Source organism: Sipha flava, unplaced genomic scaffold (genome assembly GCF_003268045.1).
Source record: "Sipha flava isolate LNK unplaced genomic scaffold, YSA_version1 279_pilon_pilon, whole genome shotgun sequence".
Classification (NCBI taxonomy): domain Eukaryota; kingdom Metazoa; phylum Arthropoda; class Insecta; order Hemiptera; family Aphididae; genus Sipha; species Sipha flava.
The window spans coordinates 207,015-214,370 of NW_020272945.1; the positions used below are offsets into that span (position 1 = coordinate 207,015).

The window sequence follows — 7,356 nt, forward strand, 5'->3', positions numbered from 1 at the left end:
CCCCCCCCCCCCCTCCCCCCACACACACACACACCATCTACAACCAAGTTTCTAAACGTAATTCAAGCATTTTACTATAGTTTTAAAAATATTTATTAATATATAATTTATAATAGTAATAATAATTTTGGTTTCAGTGTTCAGTCACTTGCTCCACTCTGACAGCTGCATCCTCTTAGGCGAATTTCCGGCAAATTCGGTTATTATTTCACTTTCATCGAATTGCTCTTTTTTATTTATACTAGCCATAGCTTACCCATTCAGTCTGTTTTCCGACACGGTGCTTCTAAAAATTTTTTAAGCGATCAAGTGCTGAAAACGTTCTTTCCGGAGTGAAAGAGCTAACTGGTAACGTGGCGAATAATTGTAAAAGTATTTTAATGTTAGGTCGAAGATTGGTGCGACGAGAGAGTGAATCAAGAGCAGAATTCGGTTTTTGAATAGTATTTTGACTCCATTGTTGCCTCCATATGAACAGGTAATTGTAGATGAGGTATCATCATGGAGATCTTGGACATATATTTTAGCAGCTTTTATAATATTTTTATCGTCATACATATTTAAATTGGCCGGAATAAGTCCTTCAAGTGGCATAACATCAATAAGCCTTTGATTAAAACGAGCATCCATTGATTCTATTAAACAGTCAAGATACATTATACATATAAACACGGCCCATGGGGGGGGGCTATAGACTCCTTAGCCCCCCCCCTTGGCTACGCCACTGGTTACGTCCGCACGTACGCGACTGCGCACCACGGGGGGCTGCCCCGCAAATCCGAACGCGGGACCTAAACGTTTTTTTTTCGGAAAAAGCCTGTTCACCTGCCGTCAACAGATTGTTGTTAACCGGTGTTTGTACCATTTGGACATTCGATTTTAAACGACCCGCGTCGGCGCAGGCCCGCATCGTTTTCCGCTATTCCTGTCCTAAGAACCAATATCACTAACCGTACGGTTATAAACACTTCTGGTAATGCAATAGCGTTCACGATCGACGGTGTTGCATTCGGTCGTCGGCAACCAGTCGGTAGTTCGGTACGTTATTTGATCGTAAGTATTTAACAACACGATTAATCTGTTTTTTACGTTTGTCGATTTGCTTCGGTTAAAATTTATGTGACAATACATCGTGTGGTTAACGGTTTGGTGGCCCGTGTGCAACGCACACCTTGCACACCCGGTAGTTGAGGCACTGCGCGTGCCGCTGGCGGTGTGCGCGATTTAAAATAGGCATCTACACGTTGGAATCCCCCACCCACCGCGGAGATCGAGACGAGTATTTGGTCCAGGTGATTCTTTCCAGATCGTTTGAAATTTTTTCCGAAAAAAATATTATAAAATAAAATTACGCTTCGATCGTTCTCTCTCTCCGCGCTTCTATTCACGAATTCTCTCTCTCTCGCCACACGTTCCGTAGTTAGTATTCTATTGTGCACGTTATGACATCGTAACGTTATTACGTCCAAGTCGCACTGCACCGCAACAATCGCTACTACGTTCCAATCGCAATACTCGTTAGTGTATTATCGATGTGTTCAAATTTGGACAGCGGTCTCTCCGTGTGCAAACGCGTGGCGTATCGTTCGTTCGTAATCGACGTACGAAATAATAATGTAACAATTATTATTTCTCCGTTTCCCGTGTAAAAAGATGCGAACGTCTCTCTATTGCGCAACGGTGAGCAATCACTACTGCTGTGTCTATTATATTGGAATATCAAAGTTAAAATAGTTCGAAACGTTTTTTTTTTTCTACACTTTTAACTCGGCCACGGTTGGTCGACTTTTTTCGATACCGACTTCGAATGACCTAACCGCTTCGAATACATGCTATTGTGTTAATTGTTTCCGGTTTTTTTTTTTCACGCAGCCAATGGCGTTTAGTTGGAATCAACATAGGTTATGTTACCTAGTACTTTATTGCTATAGTTTAATGGTTATCAAAATGTTTGCGATGAAGATAGATCGATAAAGACTACGAATCGATAAACTTCATTATTTTTATTTCTTATCGGAATGAACGATAATATTATACAGAAATTCAATAACTTAAAACGTAATTTAGTTCTGAGATCTCCGAGCTGAATGTTTATTTATAGTTTTATGTTTTATAACTATTTTTTTTTATTTTTATTTTTTTTTTTTTTTGAGTGATTTAATAAAAATACATTAAATAACAACATTACCGAAAAACAACAAACAAATAAAACTAGGGAAAAAAAGACAAATTATGTATTAAAAAAATAAAACTATACTTTTAAGAGAATGGTACTTAGGTTTAGCGGAGTTAACAATAATACTGTGGTTCAAAGTATAGATTCACAGTATTCATAGTATTATATACACATCGTCGAGTGTGTAATAATTTTGTAGAACATTTTCAAGCTCACTGTTGAACAAAAGAAATTCCAGTGAATAGTGTTTTTGTAATATATAAAAAATTTAAATTAAGAAAATACAAAACGTTTTTTTATTAAAATAATATTAATTTATTTATGTTATACTCTAATATTATAATAGGTATTTCTGTGAACAACATATTAAAAAAAAAAAAAAACATGCTTTTCAAATATTGACTCAGCAGCTATTACCTAGCAGTACTGTACTATAATACGTATTATATCTGTGTAATTTTAATGTCAAAAAGTAAGATGGCGTTTCTTTTCTTTACTCAAAAATATAGGTTCGCTATATTTTTAAAAAAAAAATAGGTTTAGATGCTCATTGGTCTTCATTCAGTGCCGCAGTCAGGATTTTTAAATAGGAGAGGTTAAACAATTTTTTGAATATGTTAGGTATGAGAGGATTTGAGAGTTCACTTTTTACTCACTCCAACATCGTCAAAAATATATTTTCAGCATTTTAAAATGATTTGTAATTATAATAAAATAACGGCGCTCTGCTGCGGTTACCGCGACACAATATGGTATGAAAACCATGGTGATTATAATATGATGGTGTTAGACGAGTGTTGCCACAACGTTCACGGTAACCACCATAAATATAGTAATCACAGTTAGAGCAATACACTTTATGAACCAAAAACAAACACCCGTTGTTCGTCAACATTTAATTAGTTCCTAAATTTTAAAATACTTCAATACCAAATAGTAGTGTACATAGTAAACACACATAGTTCATAGTTGATGCTACTGTACTCGGTTAAAATGTTTCGAAATATACATATGTTCGCGATTTTCATGTACAACATGCCTAATTATCAACCGGGCACAACAACAGATATTATATGAAACTATGAAATAATTATGTTACGGAGCAAGACTTCTCACGATTCAGAACTTTTGGCAAACGCGCGTGCTATTGTAACGCTTTACATGATTTGGAATACAGATTTTGATCACAGAACGTTATTGATAAACGTTTATCGAATGACGTTTTTACGTAGTAACTGAAACAACACCGAAAACCCGCGATCGTCGTTGTTTCGACAACCCTATTCTTAAATCCTTCGTTCGTTTCAACAAGCACACGTAAATTTAATTTAGAAAAACCGTTATAAATAATTCCGTCGGTCTCCATATTTGGCGTGGAAGTTAATGAATCTTGTCCAACAATGGCCAATACATCGCATAAAAAAAAAAAAAATATAACGATCTACGATTGCATTTAAAGACAATACGAGGATTTTTAATTCGTCTACTACACAGCGTGGAACGTCAAATCCGGAATTTCAGAGTTTCAACTATAATAATTAATGATAACAGCAAAACGATCCAAATGTTCGATGGCCGATGAGCTTTAGTCAACTCATATTGAAGGAATTATTATGTGTTCGTCGATTGCGCATCGTAAACGAAATACATCGACGGTTATATACACTTTGGAAAAGAATCGATGAAAACGATCTGATTCGAAATCGTCTTCTTACGTGTGGATGTACACGCCTTCGGTACTCGATACCTTTGAGTGCTGTACATTTGAAAAAATTACATTAAGTACAATGATATCAAATTTTATTCATTAAATCAGTTATGGACACGAAAAATATTCGATTAAATTGCAATAGCCTATTAAAATATCGAATATAATCATAACAAACACGTAGCTGCTCGCAATATTATTAATTCATTAATTCATCGTATGACGGTCATCGTATCAGATGGGCGTACGGGTATACTCATTGTATCAAATCACTTTACCCAATTGACGGAGTATAATATTATGTCCATCGACAGCGAAACGAATAGTTAATGCGCTCGTGTGATAACTACGACGATTGTAATAATAAAATAGGATGACCACGAAGAGAACACAATTGTATTATATTTAGTTAACATATATTATTATTATTATTATTACGTACAGGCTTCGAGTTGTATGTTCGTTTTCGTAAGTCTCCGTGTTCGTCGGTCGACCCGATTTGGCATTTGCGTATATGACAAACCTATTAATCGCAAAAATTATACACGCATTGTGTGTTGTAATTTTCTTCACGCCGTCGTCGAACTTTAAATGTGCGTACCTGCAAAATATTTTTGGTGAAACCATCGGAGAGAATGATTTAGGACAACAATTGTTTACCGCGTCAGTACTTACGACCCAGCAAGAATAAGAAAACAACAACCTTTAGGGTTCCAGTCATTTTAATAAACTCCACCACAAGTACCTTTTTTTTACTGTAAACTCCGTTTGGTAAAATTGGGTTCATGTAAACTCCACCATTGAAAAAAAATCAGGTGAAATTGAATTCATGTAAACACCACCAATGAAGAAAATCGAATAATAGTATAAAATTAGTATGTATATTATTGAAAAAAAATTATAATATAACATAATATTATATCGTTCACATTAAATATTTAAATCACAGTAAAAAAAAAAAATCATAATAAATAATCTTTATAACTAATAGTCCAAAAATATGAAGTTATGTCATGTATGTAAACTAAAATGATGTGATACAATTTGTAAATATTCTATAAATCCATTAGTGTACCTATTTATAGCATCCTGTAACACTGTCATTTTTTTTTATTTCGAGTTTTTTAGCTTATTTACCTGAGATATGCTATTTAGTTTTATATAAGTATGGGTTTGAAATTCGGTAAGAACTTTATTAAAAATATAAAAATTCGGTTGACTATTATAAAGTTAATTTCTTAGATGACTATGAAAGGATTCACAGACAAAACACAAAAAAAAACTGGCGGAGTTTACATATACCCATTATCAGGGTCGGATTTAGGGTTGTGTGGGCCTCAGGCTCCACAAGATTGAAGTACAAGAATTTTTACTTGATCTACATGCTTTCAAACTTAAACTTTAAAATTATATTACTGATGGGTTATTTCCTCATCATGCTATTAATTTCTAATCACATCAATTTTTCTTATTGAACGTTTTATAAATCTTTATTAATTATTAATAAATATTTATAAAACGTTAATACAACGTTAATAAGTAAATAAAAGTAACCTTTAAACTCATCTCTTTTTATTAATACAACACACAAGAAATAATCCTATTTTTTAAATTCAAATAACTATTATGATTAACGGCCCATCACTCGGCACTAAAGTTGAGTAATTATATTGTAATTAGTAATTAAGTAGTAATGGTAGAAAATTACCAATCCCAATCTAGTAATTCGTTTAATCTTACACTAATAGCTCTATTTGCCAAACAAAGAAAAAAATAGAATATTTTTTCGCACTTTACTAGAAAAATTAAAAAAAAAAAACAGGTAATTATTTTTATATTTTATACTTATTAATTGAATCTTGTGGGGGCTATAAAAAAACTGACAGAGTTTACATTAAGCTTATAATTATCTTTTTATCTTAATCGATATTCTGGCGGAGTTTACAATCGCCCGTTGTAATGTTTTCCGGTGTTTTCCTTACTTGTCTACTTATTGTTGTCTTTGAAAAACGACACTCAGTGCGCGTTTAATATTACCGACTTATCGATTTTAAGCTCAAACAATTGTCATTCTTAAGTATAAAGTAAGCCGGTGAATTTGGAAAAATAAAAAAAACAGTTTGTTGTGGGTGTTATGTACGTGTGTGATACGCGAGATCGCTGAGACTCGGTCTTACATCACCGCTGTGCGCAGACAGTAATCGGCAGTTTTCTCGGTTGACATCAGTGGCGGTTTCCCGGAGGGAAGTAGGTGAACCACCTCACCTCTCCTTGAGCCGTGTAAAAATTAAAATTATGAATGAGCTAACAGTTCACTAAAAATCGTTTTGGCGATAATTTTATGTCAAAACTGTTTGCTCTTAACTGTTTGTCTGTTAATTAAGTTTGAATGAAAAATAATTTTTGTTTTAAGTAATTTTTTTTATTGACAACTATATTTTTATGTTATGCCATTGTGGTATAAATCTTATAGAACTTAAAATTACTTCTCATGTATCAAGCAATAGGAAAAAATAAATGGGATATGTATGCAAATTGTAAGTATATACAAAATATTTTCGCCCCCTTCCCATTGTGGCTTCTCAAAAACCGCCTTTGGTAGACAAAATATAATTTATTATTATTATTATATCATTTTCGACAATGACCAATGAGTAGGAGACGCGAGACGTTATCATTTCGGCACCCATACGAAAAGGAACGGAGAGGAAAAAATGCAAAGGCAGTCGACGTACGTGATGATATTGTTACGTACAGGAGCAGCTTCAGAGACTAACCACAGGTGGCATTTGAAGTATTAAATGATAATAGTTATTTCCCTAAATTAGAACTGAGACACATACTGAGTCCGATTTCGTTCCTATATTATGATACACATCTCAAATTAAAGTCATAATATGGTTTTTTAGGCGAAATAAAATTGTTAGGTACAGTTACAGTTTACAGTTCACAAGGATAAAAATGTATTAAAAATTTAAACTTTTGAAAAGCCAGGGGGCCATGGCCCCAATACCCCCCTTTGGAACTGCGCTTGGTTACGCACCAACCGGACGGTTTATCGGTGAACAATGTCGCACGCAACGATGTGATATTTTCAGTGTACTCCACTAACAGATTTTCCGAGTGCGCGCGGACGCACTACAAGGATATCCTGCGATTTCCACCAGTTAGCCACCTAACCTAACCATTTGTGAGACCCTGAGCAAAACTTATTTTATCAACGACTATAGTCACCTGTAGACCTGTAGACCGTAATTAAATACGATGATATGTGATCAGACTCAGTTGGAGCATCCGTGTTGGGTCCCGAGTACTAGAGGCTAATCGCAGGAAGTGCTCTAGTTGGGTCCCGGATTTGTATAAGTACTACACTAGTTGGGTCCTGAATTATTTTTTTTTTGGTATTACACTAGTTCTTGAGTATTTTTTTTAAGCACTACATTATACTAACATTTCCTTCCCATTTTAACAT

The 7,356-nt window shown here is 34.4% G+C and overlaps 1 protein-coding gene across 1 annotated transcript in view; it reads right to left on the bottom strand.

Moving 5' to 3' along the window:
• The window catches only part of LOC112685510 (solute carrier organic anion transporter family member 3A1-like), a 19,434-nt gene extending 14,942 nt beyond the window's left edge, over nucleotides 1–4,492 (bottom strand). Inside the window, exon 1 of the mRNA XM_025557423.1 lies at nucleotides 4,327–4,492. The gene's annotated coding sequence lies outside the window, so the exon portion shown is untranslated. The remainder of the gene's footprint in view (nucleotides 1–4,326) is intronic.
• Nucleotides 4,493–7,356: the final 2,864 nt, after the last annotated feature.